This window comes from Mustela nigripes, chromosome 17 (assembly GCF_022355385.1).
Source record: "Mustela nigripes isolate SB6536 chromosome 17, MUSNIG.SB6536, whole genome shotgun sequence".
Classification (NCBI taxonomy): domain Eukaryota; kingdom Metazoa; phylum Chordata; class Mammalia; order Carnivora; family Mustelidae; genus Mustela; species Mustela nigripes.
Window position 1 is genome coordinate 35,197,359 of NC_081573.1, and position 22,053 is coordinate 35,219,411.

Below are 22,053 nucleotides of genomic sequence, written 5' to 3' on the forward strand. Positions count from 1 at the left end.
AGATGTACTTAAAAAACAGTCTCAAATTACTAAGATCAGAAATAAAAGTGGGAACATTACAACCAATTCTACAGAAATATAAAGGACTACAAGATAGTACTATGAACAAATGTATGCCAATTAATTGGATAAACTAGATGAAATGGAAAAATTCCTAGAAACAAAAAAATTACCAAGACTAAATCACAAAAGACATTGAGAATCTCATTGGGTTTATTATTATTAAAGAGGTTGAATCTGTAATAAAAAAAAAAAAATCTCCCAATATAGAAAAGGCCTGGATCTGGTAGCTTTACTGGTGAGTTCTACCAACATATGTAGAAAAACTAATACTAGTCCTTTTCCAGAATTTCCAAAAGATTGAAGAGGAGGGCTTTCTGTGAAGCCAGGATTACTCTGATAGCAAAGCCAGACAAAGACAATACAAGAAAACCTCAGACCCACATACATTCTGAACACTGAGGTAAAAATTGTGAACATAATACTAAGAAACCAAATTCAATTTATGAAAAGGATTATACACCTTGACCATGTGGGATTTATTTTTGGAATGCAAAGATGGTTCCATGTATGAAAATTGATCAGTATGATAAACCACATTTACAGGATGAAGAGGAAAAAGCCACACATACATGATCACTTCATGTGATTCAGAGAAAGCATTTGACAAAATTTGACACCCTCTTGTGATAAAAAAAAAATTCCATAAACTGGAAATAAATATTACTTCAGCCTAATAAAGGCTATATATGAGAAACATACAGTGAATATTATACTCTATGATCAGGAAAGCGGCAAGCATGTCCACCTTTTGCCACTTCTGTTCATCATAGTACTGGAAGTTCTCTTCAGCACAGTACTAGAAGTTATATCCAGAACAGGCAAGAGAAAGAAATAAAAGACATTCAGTTTGGAAAGGAAGTAAAATTATTTCTGTTGGCAGATGGTATGACCTTATATATGGGATGCCCTAAAGATTCTGCAAAATGCCTGTCAGAATTCACCAATGAATTAGGTAAACTTGCAGGATACAAAGCCAATGAGCAAAAATCTCATGCATTTTTGTATACTGACAGCAATCTGAAAAGGAAATTAAGAAAGACATCCACTTGTAATAGCAACAAAAAGAACAAAATACTTCTGAATTAACCAAGGAGATGGAAGATTTTTATGGTAACTACAAAACATCGATGAAAACCAATAGATGGAAACATATTCCGTATTCATGGATTGGAAGACTAAATATTGTTAAGATGTCAATAGTACTCAAAAAAATCTGTCAGCTTAATGCAATCCTCATAAAAATCCCTATCATGATTTTTGCAGAACAGAAAAACCCATGCTAAAATTCATGTGGAATAGCCAAAACAATCCAGACCAATGGAATATAGAGCCCAGAAATAAACTCTTGCATATACAGTCATATGGTTTTTAACAATGGTGTCAAGATCACTGAATAGGAAATGGATGGTCTTTTCAAAAAATGATGCTGGGAAAACTGTATATCCACAAACAAAAGAATAAAGTTAGACCCTTTTCTACCACCATATGCAAAAATTTACTTAAGATGATCAAAGTTCTAAATGTAACACATAAAACTGCAAAATTCTTAGGATAAGACACAAAGCAAATGCTTACAACAATGTATTTGGCAATGATTTTTTTGGATAATGGCACCAGAGGCATAGGCAACAAAAGAAAAAAGTGGTATTCATGAAAATTTTTTAAATTGTGCATCAAAAGACAATTTCAAAAAAGCAGAAAAAGCAACTCACAGAATGAGAGAAAACATTTGCAGATTATATATCTGATAAGGGATTAATTTCCAGGATATATAGGGAGTTCATAAAATTCAATAACAAGGAAAAACCTGATTCAAAAATGATCAAGGGTCTTGAATAGACATCTCCCCAAAGAAGATATACAAAGAGCCAATAGGCGCAGGAGGAGATGTTCAACATTACTCATCACTAGAGAAATTCAAATCAAACCTACAAAGAGATCCCATTTCAAACCCATTTGGATGACTACCATTGAGAAACAGCAACAAAAACAGGAAAAAAAAAACCAGAAAATCACAAGTATTGGCAAAGATGTACAGAAATTGGAACTCTTGTGCACTGTTAGAACAGTTAGAACTGTTAGAACATAAAATGGTATAGCTGCTGTGGAGAATGGTATAGCACTTTCTTGAAAAACTGAAAAAAGAATCACCATGTTATCCAGCAGTTCCACCTCTGGGTATATACCCAAACGAATTAAAAGCTGAATCTCAAAGAGATACTTGGATTTGTTTTGTTTTGTTTTGTTTTTAAATATTTTATTTATTTTATCCCAGGTGTGTACTCGTGAACGAGTGAGCAAGAGAACAGGAGTCAGAGGCAGAATGGGGTAGGGGGGAGGGGCAAAGGGAGAAGCAGACTCCCCACTGAGCAGGGAACCTGGCTCGGACTAGATCCAGGACTCCACGATCATGACCTGGGCCAAAGGCAGATGCTTAATTGATTGAGCCCCCGAGCACCCTCAAAGAGCTATTTGTATGTCCATAAACATAGCAGCATTATTCCCAATAGCTGCAATGTGAATTGAACCGAAGTGTTCACTGAGCAATGATTAGGTAAGTATCATGTGTTGTATGTACACAATGGACCATAAAAGGAAGGAAATTCTGCAACATGCTACAGCATGGCTGGAACTTGAGGACAGGATAATAAGAAAGATAAGCCAGGGACAAAAAGACAAATACTCTGATTCTGTTTATATGCGGTACTTAGAGTAGTCAGAATCATGGACATAGAATTGTGATACAGGGGCTGGGTGGATAAGAGAATGAGGGATTACTGTTAAATGAGCAAAACTTCAGTTTTATAAGATGGAACATTATGTAAATCCTTGGTGGTGATGATTGCACATGATGAATGTAATACCACGGAACTGACCACTTAAAAATGGCAACATGGTAAATTTCATGTTAAGTGTATTTTCCACAGTAAAAAACTGAAAAAAATAAATCGAGTGATGTTTTTAAGGCCTGGGGAATATGAGTAGTCTCTTTATTTGAGGGTTCTCTATTTCTCTGTGTAGTTAATATGATGATATAATTTATTCCTGCCCTACTTTGTCCCACTATATCTTAAATTTATTTCCATAAGAGCATACGCCCCCCCCCCACTAAATTTCCTAAATGATGGATGGTATGCAAATGTGAACTTAATTCTCAAAGTTGGGTAAAGAATTACATCTTAGTGCATCTGGCACTTCTAATAATACGACATACATTCATGGAAGACAAGTTTTTCTTTAGGTTGGTAAGGGTGGTTTTGTTTAGAATCAACTGGTGTTAAAAGCATGTCCCTTCTGGTGTCGACATAGTAAGATTTATCTATTGATCAAGTAGCATTCCAGAGGGGAAAGTTGTTTCCAGAGGACAGACGCTCTGTTATACAAACTGTCACTCTTTTGCTTTCCTGGAGCCAGGAGTAACCCAGCTGCTAATTAAACTGGGATGAATTAAGGTAAATTGAATTTGCCTGCACATCTGCTCCAGGTCTGCAAACAGGACCATGAAGCAGAGCAGACACAGCTTACTTGACAAGAGCCTTCTACTTCCAAAACAGTCTCCGCATCTAGGCATTTCAGTTCATGGAATCCTGAGGCAATAGAGAAAGTGAGCAAACGTCCATCTTGTGCTTGTCTTTACACTAAAAGGAGGTGAACAGAATGAGCATTCCATATTTATAGACTGTCCAGATGCCATTCGAACTTAGACCATTTTAGGAAACAGACTATCTACATCTATAAAATCAAGCTGATAGGTAAGGATTGGGCCAGTCATCCCTGGTGATTCTTTTAAACATAGTTTGGAAGATCATTCTATAATATTATACATAAAATATCCATAGGATGTAATACTCTCATTTATGTAACAAATACCCTATTGTTGGACAACACTGTGGCTCCCATTCTCTGCTCTCATCCCCATTATTACAAGTAAAGCAGTAGTATTTTCTGTATACATAGAAATAGATGCTTACTTGTTTTTACTTCTTTGAGCTCAATTTCTAAATTTTGGGCATCAGATTTTATGTCCAGTTTTCTATTTGTATATATATCACTAAGTTGCTAGGAACCAATTACATCTATTTCTTCTTCTCCCTCTTCCTCCTCCTCCTTCTCTCTTCATTACGTGGTATACCTTCCCTCAATGGATTCATAGTAGTGAAATTAAAAATATGGAAAGGTAATACATTTACATTGATAATTACGTTGATAAAAGGTAATACATTTACATTGATAATACATTTACATTGATAAAAGGTAATACATTTACATAGAAATTATCAATGCTAATCAAATCTCATTAAAAGTTTACATTTGTGCATTTTCAGACAAAAGAATGCTTGTCCTTATACATAATTTAAAAAATGATTCTGTATAAAAATTTTCCATCAAAATGCTCATGATTTATGTTATTAAGAAAATTAGATACCTAAGTAATATAAGCAAGAAATATGAAGAATCTTTAGTTTGACTTATATTGCTAATTTTATCAATTAATTTAGTCACGTATTCTAGTAATCAAGTGCCAGTGGCTGTGCTAGACTCTGGGATGGATATGAGAAAGACATAAAGATAGCCTTGCATCAGAATGATTTGTGACTTGTCAGTGTTCCCTCTGTATGGAGACAGAGGCATTAAAAAGCATTCTTTTTGTAAGGAATAGGGGTTTTGTGGCATCGAAGCATGGAAAATGCAAGAAGTGAGAGGAAATGTACATAGAGGAGTTATACTACATAATGAAGCATCTTGAACTCCAAGCTAAGGAATTCCTGATGGGAGTTTCACAAAACACCAGGAGCCGTGTTTGCCTCTCAAAATTGTGATCCATCAATAAATAAGATTAGTAGATTCTGACCATTTGTCTTCATCTTGGGCATTTGAAATGCCCCTAGCCTCGAAGAAGACCTGAGAATTCTTTTATTAAGAAATCTGCTTGCCTTGGTTTAACCCAGAATTTTCTACACCTATTTGAACAAGGGAGGTTCTTATATGTAACACCTGATGATGTCCTATGGGAGGGTCATGGGAAGTACTCTGGTAGGCAATAGGAACCCCAGTAGGTTTTTAACAAGGAAGTGATACTATCTCAGATGTAAAGGCATTGAACAGAGAAGCAAGAGAGTTACCTAAGTTTAAATGTCAAATAAAATACAGAGGAAAATACAGCCAGAGTAAAGTAGACTCCTGGACGTGTGGGGAGTCCCAAAATATTTTGAGAGGCTCATTAGTTGGTCAGAATTTCTACATAGAATGGGAAAGCTAGAGCTAGTTTGAGTATAATTGACCTTTGCTAGATATTTGGGAGCCTCTGGCTATTTCCTCAGTGTGGGGCAATAATAAAGAGAGACGTCTTACCTCTTTTCAGCATCATCCCGCTTGTTACTAGTCATGTAATGCAGGGCAGAAAGAAATGGCCAGAAGCTTCCAGTCTTACATAAGCAGAGACAAAAAAACCTCAACATTAAGGTTCATGTACCTTCCTAAAATTGTGAAACTATCCAAATGTCAGATTTTTAGAATGATACTGTCTTGAAAAGAATCACAAACTTCAAAGATCTGGTCTTCAGCTTGAGGTCAAAAGTTGGAAAAATTATATACAACCCAAAATTATTTAATCGGTCCCTTCTTTTTAATATCTAGCAAAGCATTTGCTATTTCTGAGACCCTAACAAAATATTAAACAGAATTGACAGAGTTAAGGATAACTTGTTTGTTATTGAATTTTATTATAATAACTGTCTATAAATTATACATAATACAGATAATATATACATATATAAAATACATATATATATACACACACACCCTCCCATACTAATTATATCATTATTTATTACTGAATTTTATTTTTTATTGTTACTCTTCTTATTCATTGAATCATAGACAGAGAGTGTGATAGCCAGGGTGGTTAGGCAGGAAATCAGAGTAAGAAAGTGCACTTCTCTTAATTTTCCTCAGTTGTCTTCACATTTCTAAGACTTCTTGACCAGTTCTTATAGGCTCAGAAATATATGGAGAAGTCCGTTCATCTTCTCTGCTCAAAGAATCTCAAGGATAAGTTGTAGTTTTAAAGCTGAGGATACTACCCAACCCTTCCCAGTTCCCAAACTAACACATTTGAGGCTTTTTTCTGAAGTGTTATCTAAAACAGTGACTTGTAATAATAGTATTTTTTCCTGTTTTTCAGACACTTAGCTAAGCACATGTTAGCATTACATTGTCTCACTTGGCCCTCCTAGGAACCTGTAAGTGTGATTAAGTCTGATCTCTGTGGAAGACGAGTGAAAACCAAGGCTGGGGGTTGAGTAACTAGTTAAGATTTCAGAGCTAGGCAATAGCATAGACAAGACCCAAATCATGAGTCCAGGCTGCTTTTAATTTACTCCAAGGCTTCTTTGATTTACAAAACGATTTGTGATCTGACAGCTTCCCACTCCCTATCACTTCTCTTATTGAATCTCCTTTGTTTCACTGCTAGAGCTTTCTTCTCCTACCGCAGAGGTCTCCAATCTGTCAAGCAGGCTTGTGACTCTGGGACTTTGCACTTGTTCTGCCTGAAATGTCTTCTCCCCAGAAATTTGTGTGATTTGCATTTCTCACCTCTCTTTGCTGCTTTGATTGACTGATCAAATGTCAGGCCATACCCACCATTCTGTCTCCAGAAGTCCCTCTCCTCTTACACCTGCTAAATGTTTGCCAGTGTGCATGTAGCCCTTTCATCTATTTGACACAATAATCTCACTCGCCGCTCCCTCCATGGTGTGTAAGTTCCCTGAAGGCAGGGACTTGGTCTACTTCCTTCACTCTGGCACTCTTAGCTCTTAGAACAGTGTTTGGCAAATACTAAGTACTCAGTATTTGTTGAGTGAATTAATTCACATTTTTAAAAACTCTTCTTCAGTCTCATCTGTTTCATTTCCTTTCCCCATTTTTATAATTTTTAAACTTATTTTTCATCTCTCTCACCTCATTACTGGAGTAAGAAAACCTGTAGTATTTTAGTAAACAGTAATCAGATCTGATTGTATCGGGTGCAAAACGAGGCATGTAAGGGGTGTGAGATACAGCAGTTGCGTGTCAGTGCTTTGGGAAACACGTGTAGACCAACGAAGTTTGCAACAAGGGCCTGCTTCAGTCCTGCCTATCCCCCTGCTCCCCGTAGGCTTATAATTAGAAATCTATTAGAATCGAGATGGGAAAATGTAGAAATTTTACATTAACCCAGCCATTTTTAAGAAGACAGTGATTTTAGGAGAAATCAAGTTGTATTAAAGAATGTGGGTAGATGGGAAATAAAAAATTAAATTCATCTGTTTCCAAGGGTATGTGTAGAAACAAATGTAAGTTGTACAAAGGCCCAGTGTACAGGCACCAGAGAGGCTCCAGGCAAGTTAAATAAAAGGAATCTCTAATGCACTCCTATCAGCAGTGACCGAATTTCTTGACACACAAGAAATAGAAAAAAGTCCTTTGGTATTAAAATATACTAAGTGTGTCTGAAGATCTTTTCTTTCCACTACACGTTTCCTGTGCTTTGACTTAACAGATGCTTCTTGCCTTCCTTTACCTTATCTTCAGTCATTTCTTTTCCCCCTAAATCAAAATAGCTGTACATTCCTATTTCTTACATTACTGTGAGTACTGACACATTTGGGTCTCTGTGATGCAGGAAATTGAAAGAATCTATTAATTACTTTTCCTGTTATTGGTTTCTTGACTCCCACTCCCTCCTCTGTAATACTATCAGAGACATCCTTCTAGGGATGCCTAGGTGGCTCAGTTAGTTAAGCATCTGCCTTGGCTCAGGTCATGATCGCAGGGTCCTGGGATCAAGCCCTGCATTGGGCTCCCTGCTCAGCCGGAAGTCTGCTTCTCCCTCCCCTACTCCCCCCTGCTTGTATTCCCTCTCTTGCTGTCTCTCTCTCTCTGTGTCAAATAAATAAAAGAAAAGAAAAGATCCTTCTAAAGCTCAGTTTATCTTCAAGGGTCTGTCATTATCTGTGGAAACTCCCAAGCAGGAGATTCAAATTCTTAATGACCTGCCTCTTAAGATAGGACTGTTCATTTTCTTACACAGATTAAATACTCTGATTGTCTGTACCAAATGTCCTTTCTAAGAGAGACTATATGGTTGTTCATACAGTTCTCTTTTTTGGAACATTATAATCTATTTCTGATTCTCTCAAAGTATTACTTATTCATTTTTCATTTTAAGACATAACTTGAAAGAAACTTCTTTCTTTTGAGTCCTTCCAGAATCAGAAATAAAAGCATCTATGTCTCCCTCTCTGTCTTTTTTTTGGTTTGGGGGGGGGGGTAGATTTGTGTCCAGGAACCACATGAATTTCAGTTTTGCTTGCTTCCAGTGTTTGGAATTGTTTCCTTATTACTTTCATCGCTCAGTAACAACTTCGTATTTGTATCCATTATTTATGCTTCATTACAAATCACACCAAAATTTACTGGCTTAAGACAGCCTGTCTGTTAATGTCCACAGATTTTTGAGGTTTGGAATTCAGGCAAGGAAGGCACAGAGTAGAGCCCATCTGTACTTCAGTATGTCTGGGTCCTCACCTGAGAGCTGACGCATGTCTGGATCCTGGGCTGGACTAACTTGAAGACAAGGACTGCCCACCAAAAAGCCAAGCCATGACTTGGCTTCCTTAAAACATACTGGCCTGAGAGAAGCCTGTTTCTTACTGCAGTTCAGGGCTCCGAGTGCGCATGTCTCAGCAGATACGGAGGAAATCCAAATGCCTTTGATGACCCTGCTCAGAAATCATTCAGTGTCACTTTTTCCCTACTTCCTCACTTGACATGGTCATGACCCCATTCAGATTCTGGGAGAGGCCATGTAGACCCCATCCAAAGAATAGGATACTCCCCACTACCGTTCTACATGCAGCAACTTTTTGCATCTAAAAGTGAGTTTTGTGAAATTGCCACGGACAAGTTGTTATATTCAGAGAATTTACATCGTCAGGTTTTTATGTTTGTTTGTTTGTTTTTTCTTCTCGAAATTACTGCTATGTCTGCAGTGCAGCAAAAGTAGAACAATACGATATTTGGAGTAAGTTAGGCCTGGTTCAAATCCTGGCTGTGTAATATGTCAGTTCATGGCATTGGGCAAATACATTAACATATGCAAGCCTCTGATTACTCAATTATGCAGTGAAGACAATATTTCACAGAATTGAGGTGAGGATTAAACAAAATAATACATACAAAGTAAATAATACTTCCCAGGGTGCCTGGATGGCTCAGGTGGTTAAGTGGCCAACTTTTGGTTTCCGGTCAGGTCATGATCTCAGGGTTATGGCATGGAGCCCTGGATTGGGCTCCCTGCTCAGTGGTGAATCTGCTTGAGGATTCTGTCTCTTTTCCTCTCCCTCTGCCCTCCCCCCACCCCTCACACATTCACATTCTAACATAAATAAGTAAAATCTTTTTTATAAAAAGTAATAGTCGTTCCTTTTGACATTTCTTCCTCCAAATTAAGCCTGCAGTTACCTTGACATAAACATATCTAGGGTAAAATCTACCAATAAGGAGAAAATATTTGAATTTGCTTAGAATAGACAAGGAATTCATGGAGTGTGTAAGATAAAGACATCTCCTAAGTTCTGACGGTACTTCCTTTTTTTTTTTTTTTTTTTAGAGATTTTTGTTTATTTATTTGACAGATCACAAGTAGGGAGAGAGGTAGGCAGAGAGAGAGAGGGGGAAGCAGGCTCCCCGCTGAGCAGAGAGCCCGACGCAGGGCTTGATCCCAGGACCCTGGGATCATGACCTGAGCCAAAGGCAGAGGCTTTAACCCACTGAGCCACCCAGGCGCCCCCTGATGGTACTTTCTTTTGCCTGGAGAACAGACTCTGGGTGGGAGGGAAAAGAGGTAAATCCAGAGAAGTAGGCGTGGATAGGATTTAAATTTTCTACTGTGCTTTTCTTCTTCATGTTTCATGTATTTATGCCAACAGACAATGATTTCAAATATTTGTAATGGAAATCCCTATGGCCTTTACTGATAGTAATATGGCATTGGGGCTTCCTAGCGGCCATTGTACCAAGCAGTTGAGTTGTCTCTTTGTTCTTCTCTTAAATCCTCCACATCACCACTCTTAGAGAAAGGGCAGCTGCAGGGTTCCCTGAATATTAATCTCAGATTAGCAAGCTGATCAGGGAAGGAATATGCTATCTAGAGACACCCAGGAGGGAAATGACTCCAATTAATATGATAGCTTATGATTATTTATGTTATTATTTGTTTTTTTTTTAATTTCTTTTAAAGGGATTGATAACTTCATTTGAAACTGGAAGCGAATAAATTTGACCTGTAAGGAAGAATTGAATAATGATTTTGGAAGATGTATTTCAAGTGGTGCTAAGAGGGCTTTTAATTATTCAGGGTTGGAGTTCTCATGGAGCACCCAGAGAGGTCCTGTTTAAGTCCCCACAGGAGGGAGATTGCCATTTAATGGGATTAGTCAACATCATCACCAAAGTCACATTGTCTCCTTATTATGCTTCATGCATATAATTCTTAAACTGTGCCTATATAGTATTCAGAAATATGTGTGGATGAATTCTCTCTGTAGTGTATGTCAGTGATGTGTGTGTAAGGTAGGTTGCAGAGTATGTGTTAAGATAATACCAGTGCTGATACTGTGCTTGTTCTGTTCCTGTTTATACATATAGATATGACTGTAGACACACACGTGCACCCATACACACTTATCCTCACGATAATTCTATGATTGCCATCCCTTTTCAAGGAAAAAAAATTAAACATGGATTAAGTAATTTGCTTAATAGGTATATACACATGTTTGTGTAGGGGGGTCTTGGGTGTTGTATGGATAATAAACTTAGAGCAAGGCAGATAGAGATGCAGGTAAAGTTAGATTTGCAAATACTGGTGTGGCTGTTAAGACATGTCCTTTGCTTCCATGACCTTCGTGTAGTGCAGTAACTTAAAATAGACATTTGAAATAGATCAGTAGACCAGAAGATTTTTAATGATATTATATTGGCCATAGACATTTAATATGTCCCATGAGTCAAGCAATGAATTAGTTTAAGCTTGAATCAAAGGCAAAATAAAGAAAACATTTTATAGAGGTTTTATAGTCTCTAGAATGAAAATAAATTTCAAGATTTTTATCCTAGTTGCCCCTCTTTTTATCCTGTCACTCATTTGAAAAAAATAGAGATGAACCAGAGGCTATTTTCTTTGATTTTTTTTGATATTTACACCACTGCTAGTAAGTCTAGCATTATGATTTATAGAAGGAAGTTTGCTAATATTTATACATACTTAGCATTCATTCCTCTCATAGAGTCATAAAATGCTGTGGTTTGTTGTTTGGCACATTCACACAGTCTGCATGAAGGCCCTGATGGCAAACCATCACAAAGAGGGAGAGTAAACATGAAAATTTTCCATTGGATTTATTCAGTTGTTTTGGAATCTATTTCTTTAAGACGATTAACACTATAGTACAACAAATACTCTACTTTAAAAAAAAATTCTTAGAATTTTTCCATCTGAGGGGAGAAAAATTTAGCATACTTGTCCTTTAATTCTCACTTAGTTACAGGTGAGGGGTATTCTCTGGGTATATTCTATATATAGAATATACCTGGGTATATTCTATAGTTCTGGTGTCCCTCTCACCAGCCAAGAATGCCACAGAAAGTCTTCAGGTGTTTGCTTTAGGAAGCTACAATACTAATGGGATTGGTGAGTCTGAGGAGACATGGGTATCTGCTACCAATATTCGATAACCTACCCATCCCATTCCTGCACGACTCTCTGCTGTGACAGAGGATATCTGAAGTACACATACATTGGCTTCTACTTTGGAGAATTCTTATGTCATTAATATTAATATTTTACGTGTGCGGGGCGCCTGGGTTGCTCAGTGGATTAAGCCGCTGCCTTCGGCTCAGGTTATGATCTCAGGGTCCTGGGATCGAGTCCTGCATTGGGCTCTCTGCTCAGCAGGGAGCCTGCCTGCTTCCCTCTCCCTCTCTGCCTGCCTCTCTGTCTACTGTGATCTCTCTCTGTCAAATAAGTAAAATCTTAAAAAAAAATATTTTACATGTGCAATAGGCTTTTCTGTGCATTAGCTCATATAATTCTTTTTTTAAGATCTTATTTATTTATTTGAGAGAGAGAGAGATCATAGGTAGGCAGAGTGGCGGGGGGGGGGGGAATCAGGCTCCCCACTGGCAGAGAGCCTGATGCGGGCCTCAGTCCCAGGACCCTGAGATCATGACCTGAGCCGAAGGCAGAGGCTTAACCCACTGAGCCACCCAGGTGCCCCATTAGCTTATATAATTTTTTAAAAAGATTTTATTTATTTATTTGGCAGACAGAGAGATCACAAGTAGGCAGAGAGGCAGGCAAAGAGAGGGGGAAGCAGGCTCCCCGCTGAACAGAGAGCCTGATGTGGGCCTCGATTCCAGGACCCTGAGATCATGACCTGAGCCAAAGGCAGAGGCTTAACCCACTGAGCCACCCAGGCACCCCATAGCTCATATAATTCTTAAAGGAATGATATTTCTGTCCTTATTTTACACTCATTGATACAGGACTTAACCATGTTTATAAGGACAAATAGTGAACGAAATGTTAGAACTAAGATCAAGACAAACTGAGGGTGCCCACGCAGCACTTTTCCTCTGGAAATTAAGCATTTTCTTTAGGGTAGATTGTACCAAGGCTTTCTCTCCTCAGTGCATGTGGAAGACTTGGCAGTAATCCTCACGAATACCGAAATTGTCTCAATCAAGGATTCTCCATCCAACACTGTCTTCAAAGGCTATAGGGTTATTTGGTGGAGAACATTCTCAAAAAACAAACACAGAATGTGTTCAGGCGAAGTTCTATGGAAAGAAAAGATCTAATAAACACCTGGTGGAACTTAATTAGGTCCTCTGGTATAAAGGCGGTGAGGCGGTACGGAATTTACATTGGACTGAGGCAGGGGCCGGTTTCTAGTGTAGTCTGTGCCATCAATCAGCTGTGTGACATGGATTCAATCACTTGTCCTCATGGAGCCTCAAGTTCTCCTGTATAAATGGAGCTCTTGTACTTAAAGTGTATTTTAAAACTCTGAAGAGAGAACAGACATTGCATTTAAGTAGTAAATTGCTTTACAAATGTTGATGATTTTGAGAGAACTCAGCACTTTGGAGTATTAGTGTAGAATGCTTTGGGTAGTTAGACTTTCCTACACTGGATTGAAACTCCTTAAATCCCACTTCCCGAATCTCTTTCTATCTCCTCTCCTGCTTCTCCCTCCCTCCCTCCCTCTTCACACCCTTTTATCTCCTTCTCTTTTCCCCTCTTCCCTACCCCAACCCCTTCCCTTACTCATGTCCCCTCTCTCCCTAGCTTAATTTCTGTCTTCTGGTTCTGTACAAGTGAGAAAGAACCAGAGTACTGCCTGCTTATCCATCATTAGCCAATGTGGCTTTTTTTTTTTTTTTCAAGTAAAATGATTACTTACCTAATTAAAGTGAACACTTGGAGAAAATAATAGCTGAAGTGCTCAGTAATTTTAGGTTATGCTGGGAAAGAACGACTGATTTGAGTCTTTTCTTGAGGTCAGCGTGCTTGAAAGGGAATAATGCTTAATGGGTTCAGCCAAAGTCAGCCTGGCAATTTGCCTACAATCTATTGTCAGACAGTAAATTACAGAAGTAGTTGGTCATCACACACACTCACCAATACAGAGAAGCCAATGACAATTTATGGGAAAAATAACCAAAATATATATCACAGTTATTCTATTCAGAATCAGATTGTTTTTTAACATTTATTTTTTTTCCCTAGTTAAGTTTCAATTTATCTAAGAGTCTGTCAGAATGACAGAAACTCATTTAGAATCCATGAAGATGGCTGACAGAAAGTGCATTAAGAATTAGATTTTGTATCAAAGAATGAAAGCTTTAAATCACTACAGTCAAGTCAGTAGGACAAGATTGATACCAGATGCTATTTTGTTCCTGTTATTAAGGAAGTATTCCAGCCTTGAAGAGACCTTGTCACTACATAGCTTCTGTCTATGTAAATAAGGATGAAGTGAATATATCTGTTGTCAATGATAAAAGCCATTCATTGCCTTAAAGCAACAGGCTTGGTTGTATAAGAAGGACCCTGAAAGCTGGAAGACCCCTAGAGGTCATATATGCCTTATTTCTTCGTTGTTTATGTGGGAGAACTGAAACCTCATGGGAGAAGGTTAGCAGCTGTATTGTGGATACATGCACTCTTTAGATCACGTTGTCTGAAGTAAGGGCTCAATCAACTGTGTAGACAGGTCACTTTGGGAGAAACATTGGGGCTCTACCACCATTGTAGAGGCCATTCAATTTCTGTGTGTTTTAGTCGTCTTAGCATTCATTCCAGTTTCCTTCAGCATCTCCCTTCATTCTTTGGAAACTACTTCTTCCCATTGAATGTGTTCCTTTTTTTTTAAAATTTAAATTCAGTTAATTAACATATATATGTATATACATATACATACGTGTGTGTGTGTGTGTATAAATTTCAGAGGTAGAGTTTAGTGGTTCATCAGTTACATGTAACACCACCCAGTGCTCATTCCATCAAGTGCCGTCCTCAATACCCGTCACCCGGTTACCCCATCCCCCCACCTACCTCCCCTCCAGCAACCCTCAGTTTGTTCCTATGATTAAGAGTTTCTTATGGTTTTTCTCCCTCTCTGATTTTGTCTTATTTTATTTTTCCCTCCCTTCCTCATGATCCAGTGTTTTGTTTCTTAAATTCCATTTATGAGTAAAATCACATGGTACTTGTCTTTCACTGATTGGCTTATTTCACTTAGCATAATACCTTCCAGGTCCCTCCACGTCACATTGGTGCAACTGATAAGATTTTATTACTTAGCCCACTGGACATGTTCTTGATGGAACATTCCATTCAGTTATTCCGCCTTCCTCAGCCACACAGTAGGAGTTCTTGACACAGACTGAGTCAACCAATGTCTCCCTACTGCGCACTAAACTCCTGAGAAAAGCAACACAAATACAGAAAAGATTTAGAGCTGACTTACTCTGGTTGAGTGTTCCTGGAGACGCTATTTGTCTTATTTGCCCAAACCTCCAGAAGTCCTCTGGATTTTCTCCTTCCAGTGTCGGGTTTTCTGTGTTCTCCTTCATATTTATGAGCTACTCTATCACCTTTCACTAACATCCATTTTTAACTTGATTTCAGTATTCTCTGTTGCTCACAACCAATACCCCTCCCCCACCAGCCCTCCACCCCACCCCCCCGCTGCCGGAACAACAACAATGAACCCTCTGAAATATTTCTATGTACAAAATGGGGACGATTATACTTTACTCACAAAGCTAGTATCATAGTTTTTCATAAAATAATGTGTATTAAAATTACTGGTTTAGAGAATAAAACTTAAAATGAATCCAGTAAGTATTATTTTCTTGGTTTTAAGATCTTTCCTGTATAATCTCATTTTTACTCCTGGCTTCTTTTAAGATGCTTGAGGGGATCCACAGCTCAATCTCTTTTAAGAAGCTCTGTGTGCAGGGATCCTTTCGATCCTTTTGAGCACTAACTAATGGTTATTGAGGCTCGTCCTTGGCTTTCTCTTCAGGGCACACTTCCTAACAGGGCCCAATTTCCTAGTTCTAGCCTTCTTTGCAACCCATATGGGCTAAGAATTTCCTGGACCATTAAGACTTGGTTTCTTGTTAAATTTTTTTTCTCTCAATTTATCTCTTTTGTGTTTGACAATCAGCACCAACAACAGAAAAAACTTTATCACACTGCTTGGAATTCTCAACTAAAAACCCTGATTCGTTGTGGAGGAGTTCCTGGTTCCATGTAATTGTGGACAGAGTTTGGCAGGGCTTCCTGGCACTATGTAACAGGGATACCCTTTCCTCTAGTTCTCAAAATCATGTTCTTCATTTCCTCCTGAGCCCTCAGCAGCAGTGCTTTTAGCATTCATATTTCTACCAACATTCTGTTTATGACAATATATGTATTCTCTAAGATAATAGAGACTTTCTCATTCACTTCACTTCCTTCTGAGCTCTCACCAGCAAAGCCTTTTATGCTTGTATTTCTATCTACAGTCTTTGAATGCCATCAGCTTTTTCCATCCTGCACCTTAAAATTCTCTAAGTATTGACTTACGACCCAATTCCAAAGACACTTCTACCTTGTTAGGTATTTTTTTTTTTTTGGAACAGCACGCAATTCTTTTTTTTTTTTTAAAGATTTTGTTTATTTACTTGAGAGAGAGACAGTGAGAGAGAGCATGAGCGAGGAGAAGGTCAGAGGGAGAAGCAGACTCCCCATGGAGCTGGGAGTCTGATGCGGGACTCGATCCCGGGACTCCAGGATCATGACCTGAGCCGAAGGCAGTCGTCCAACCAACTGAGCCACCCAGGCGTCCCAGCACCCCATTCTTAAGAACCAAAATCCCTATTAGTTTTCTCTGAATGCTGTTACAAATTACGGCAAACCTGATGGCTTTAAACAACAGAGAATTATTATCTGATAATTCTGGAAGCCAGAAGTCTGAAATCAGTGTAACTGGGCTGACAGATGGATGCCAGTAGGTTTCAACTCTTTCTGGAAGTTCTAACAGGGAATCTGTTTCTTGGCTTCCTAGCTTCCAGTGGCAGCTGGTTTTGGGGCTTGTGGCTGCATTCTCCTTTTCTCTTGCGTCATATCTCCCTGCCTTTCTCTTACAAAGGTACAGGTAATTTATCTGAAAGCCCATCGGGATTATCCAGGTTCATCTTCCCATTTCATGATCCTTAGTTTGGTTATATATGCGAAGTCCTCTTGTGTCATAAAAAGTAACATCCACCAATTCCACACATTAGAACATGGACATTTTGTGGGGAGCAACTATTCAGCCTGTCACTTGCTTGCTCCAGCCTTGGCTCTGTCTATTCCAATCCCACACAAAGTTATTTCTGTAACTGGCCCTCAGCCAACACTTGGGAACCTCTCACATTAAGTAACTTAAAAAATTTCATGCAAGAACCACTCTGGAAAACAGCATGGAGGTTCCTCAAAATGTTGAAAATAGAACTACCCTATGACCCAGCAATTGCACTACTGGGTATTTACGCTAAAGATACAAACATAGTGACCCTAAGGGGCACGTGCACCCAAATGTTTATAGGAGCAATGTCTACAATAGACAAACTATGGAAAGAACCTAGATGTCCATCAAGAGATGAATGGATATAAAAGAAGACAGTAAAAAAAAAAAAAAAGAAGATGTGGTATATATACACAATGGAATACTATGCAGCCATCAAAAGAAATGAAATCTTGCCATTTGCGACGACATGGATGGAACTAGAGGATATCATGCTTAGCGAAATAAGTCAATCTGAGAAAGGCAACTATCATATGATCTCCCTGATATGAGGAAGTGGAGATGCAACATGGGGGTTTAAGGGGGTAGGAGAAGAATAAATGAAACAAGATGGGATTGGGAGGGAGACAAACCATAAGTGACTCTTAATCTCACAAAACAAACTGAGGGTTGGTCAGGGGATGGGGGCTGGGAGAGGGAAATGGGGTTATGGACATTGGGGAGGATATGTGCTATGGTGAGTGCTGTGAAGTGTGTAAACCTGGTGATTCACAGACCATACCCCTGGGGATAAAAATATATTATATGTTCATAAAAAATAAAAAATTAAAAAAAAAAGAATTTCATGCAGGAGAATACAAGACATTTGGAGTCTGACTTTTATTAAGGGGGTTTATTTACTCAAAATAACTTAATAAGGAACCAGGTGGTTATCACACACACACAAACACACATGCATGCACATACATGTGTGAGCACACACATGGAGACACACATGTACCTGCTTCAATTAGCATACAGTGAATCCTCCTTGTTCTTAAAATTTTAAATTTTACAAAGATCATTTGAGGACATGAATTAATCGATAGTAACACTGGCAAGAGTTTTTTGACACGGCTTCTGTTTGAAGATGACAATATTTTATTTAATTCGAGATTGATGGAACCGATCTATGCAGCGGAAATTATGAAGAATTCTACCATTTTTTGTACAGTGGAACGTTATCATATTCAAACATAATGAAGGGATGAATTCAAATATCTTTCCAATTTCTTTCTAAGTAATTGATGTGAATTTTTAGCCAGCGTCAGCTACCAGGTTGTTTTTCTACTTTAATCTGACATTGTCTTTGTTTCTTCCACTACAGAATTTGAATGTCTTCTGCATTTCTTGTCTCACAGTTTTCAATAGAAGGTGTATTTGTTTCCTATTGCTGCTATATCAAAGTACGACAAACACAATAGCCTCGAGTAACACTTATTCCTTCTCTATGGGTCTGAAGTTCAGGGACTTAAAATGGGTTAACAAGGTTGTTTTGGCTCTGGAGACTCAGGGGGAGGATCCATTTCTCTGTCTTTTCTGGTGGACAGAGGGTGCCTGCATTCCTTGGCCAGGACCCCACATTCCTCCCTGCTGCATAGCGTCATCCAATGTCTCTCTCTCTGGCTCTCATTCCACTGCTTTTTCTGACTCTGACCTTCCTAGCTCCCTTTTATAAACATTCTGTGATTATATTGGGCCCATGAAGATAATCCAACATAATCTCCGTATCTCAAGATCCTTTACTTAATGAGATCTGAAAAGTTCTTTTACCACGTAAATTAATATATTCCCAGGATCTAGGGATTATGATGATGACATATTGGGGGGACTACTATTCAGCATACCATGTGAGGCTTATCAAATTTTAAAACCCATGTCTTTATTATTTTTTGCACAAAATATTATTGTCTGCTAGTATAAAGGGTAAAAATCACATTTAAATATATGTGGGAGGTATATTTTAATTTAGTGTGAAGAGCAACTTTCCCATGGAAACTGAGGCAGAGATGGAATCCTTCATTGAGCAGAAGCACAGATTCCATGATGCTCCTCATCCACTTTAATGCAAGAAGTTTCTGACCTGTGTTCCACTACTGCATGGTCAGTATCGTGTGGGCTATCCACAGCCTTTCGGGGAGAGGCAGTTGAAAGAGAAGGAGGAGAGTTATTTAGAGCAGAGGGACTCTCTTGCCTTGGCCAAGTTAAGGAGACAGGAGGAATGAACACAAAGAGCAGGACCAGGAGGGATTGACCCATGGATGATCTTCAACTAGAGGGGAGAACGCACTCCATTTAATTAGAGGTGGGATGAACGTGGTGCAGAGTTTGGAAGACGAAGTTTCATACCGTGCCATTCCTTTGGCAAGCTGGTGACATTGGTCAACTCTCTTTACCTCTCTGGAGCACAAGGAGCTCAGCCGGTTGACCTCCAAACTCTTTGTCAGTCTTGACCCTGAAGGATTTGCCTTGAAATCTACCGATGTTGCCTCTCTAGCTTAATCTTTTGCAGTAATGGAAATATTAGTTGCAAGTACTGGGGGAAGAATGCATTTTAACAACTAACAGAATTGCTAACTTCTGAGGAAGTAGTGGAGAAGTATTCATCAAAGGCATCTTGCTTATAGCAATAAGAAATGTCAGCAGAGGAAAGAAAGTGAATTAAACAGTTAAGTACTTTGTAATCTGAGGCTGAAAGATGCTGTCTGAGTGGAGACTATTCATATTAGGGGAAAGTTCTACTTTTCTAAATCCCGTCAGACAACATTACATGTTCGACACAGATTTTTACTGCTTACATGACTATATTTAATGGAAAATACCCAATTACTGAAAACCGCCAAGTGATTTGGGACTTACTAAAATGTATTCTTTGGTGACGATGAGAAATAGAAAACCAGTGCCTTAAACTGTGGGTTAAAATCACTTTATTATTCTAAAGGTTCTAGAGTTTCATTGCACAGCCTTTTATGTAATCATTTGTTTGTTTCATTCATTCATTTTTATTTAATCAATCAGCAAAGTATTCATTGAGTAAATATGCTCTAGGCTACACTATTAAACAAGTTACAAAGATGAATTAGACATAAACCTTACACATCAGGAGAGTACTGTCTATCTGGGAGAAATAAGGCATGTTCTTAGAATAATAGTTAAACTTCTGGGGAGACAGGGTTAGGAAAAGAACAAAAAGGGGTTTCTGGTAATGCTATTTCCTGATCTGGTTACTGCTTACAAGGGTATGTTTCCTTGGTGAAAAATCAACAAGCTGTATACTTACTATATTTTTTTAATTTCCTGGAAGTATATTTCTTCATTAAAAATGAAAAGTACAATGTTTCCATCATAGTGTGCTCAAACAAAAAATACAATGTTTCCATCATAGTGTGCTCAAATATCAATTATGCTCAATTCACAAATCTCAGAAGCTCCAGAGTGGGAGCAATCACTTTTGTCTGCCAGGAATGGGGGGTGTGATTTCAGGGTCATTTGTACTAGAGCCTCAAGATGAACTGGGTTATAGACATACTTAAATAAGTCAAGAACTTCCATTAGAACACCCCGGAATGTACCACCTACTCAGGAAAGCATCATGATACAGGACGTAGAACTATCTCAGTTCGAATACCAGCTGTTTAATATCTGGTTTAATATCTGTTTAGCTTTTGTAAACTACTTAAACTCTTTGAAGTGGTTTCCTCCTCTACACAAGTCCCTACTTCACAGGATTATTGGGAAGGCTAACTGAAATAAGATATACCGTGTCCTCATCATAGAGATAATGCATTAGAAAAACTCAAGAACAGTTGTGATGATGGTGTAACATGATATCTGCCTGAGCTCAGAGATGCGGTATGTGTCTAAGTTAGCACCAAATGCCAGTTTGCCCTAAAGTGACTTAACTCATTTAGTTATATCAGTTTTAAGCACACCAGATTATCTATTAGAACCAATGAACTTTGTAGGCATTGAAATGGGAAAAAATGAGATTATATGTTCATTTTTTTCAATTTTTATCTTATTTCTCATAATCATTAATATTATCTTATAGGCTCTATTCTTTTTTTTTTAATCTGGTACTAAATTTCTGAACTTCATTTTAATTAAATAATGGGGGTAGTAATTACAGGGACTGCTAGTTCTCCACGTCCTTTGAAATTTAAAATATTACCAAAGAATCCTGTACAGATCTTGCTATAAAATTTTATTCAATATCTCTAGTCCAGGATGAATCATTTTTTTAAAACTATGACAAAAGACTAATTAAAAAAAATTGGAATCCAGTGAGGATGAATTATCAAGACACATTTTCACAAAGGACCTTCAACCACAATTGGATTATAGCGGTCAGAAGTACCAGATGTGTTATTCTTGATTTGTGTAGAAGTCAACATAAGGGAAACTCTAGTTCATCTGTTTGGTCATCCATTCACCAGTGCTATTCACTGGATGGTATTGTCTGTGTTTGTGGCTCCTCAAGCCCTAGAGGTAACATGTGCAGGTTTTGGATACTTTTCCAGATCTCTCCAGACAATTACCTGCTCCCTGGAAGCATGCTCACCTTCTTGCCATTTTGAGATCTTCTCACATCTCTCTGGAGTTGTCTCTACTTAGGATGCCATTTCCGCCTTTCCACTGAGCCTCCTCCCTGCAGGTCTCCTTGCCCTGCTACCCAGACACATGCAGACCCACACATTCCACCTTGTACTTCCACACTGTGCGTGCATGCTTCAGTTTGTGATTGTGCTTAGCCATCACTCTTGGAGCCTAGATCCGTTGTCCACTTTTTCCTACCTGCCCTTGTGCCCAGGATTCCAAGAGCTCTCCCCACTTTCACCACTCTTACCTGATGGCAAGTACTTGGGCTAAGTCTGTGGGAGGTACCCAAGGGAAATCTCAAGATAGGAGAGGAGAGGAACCAATGGGAGAGGAAGTTGTTCTTTGCTGTTCTCTATTTGTTTAAGCATAGATGTACCCATCCTTGACCCTTTCCAGTTGGTCTCTCCTTCATGGCCCTAGTCCATACTGTGCTCCGGTGACTGTATTTCCTCTTCTTGCTCTT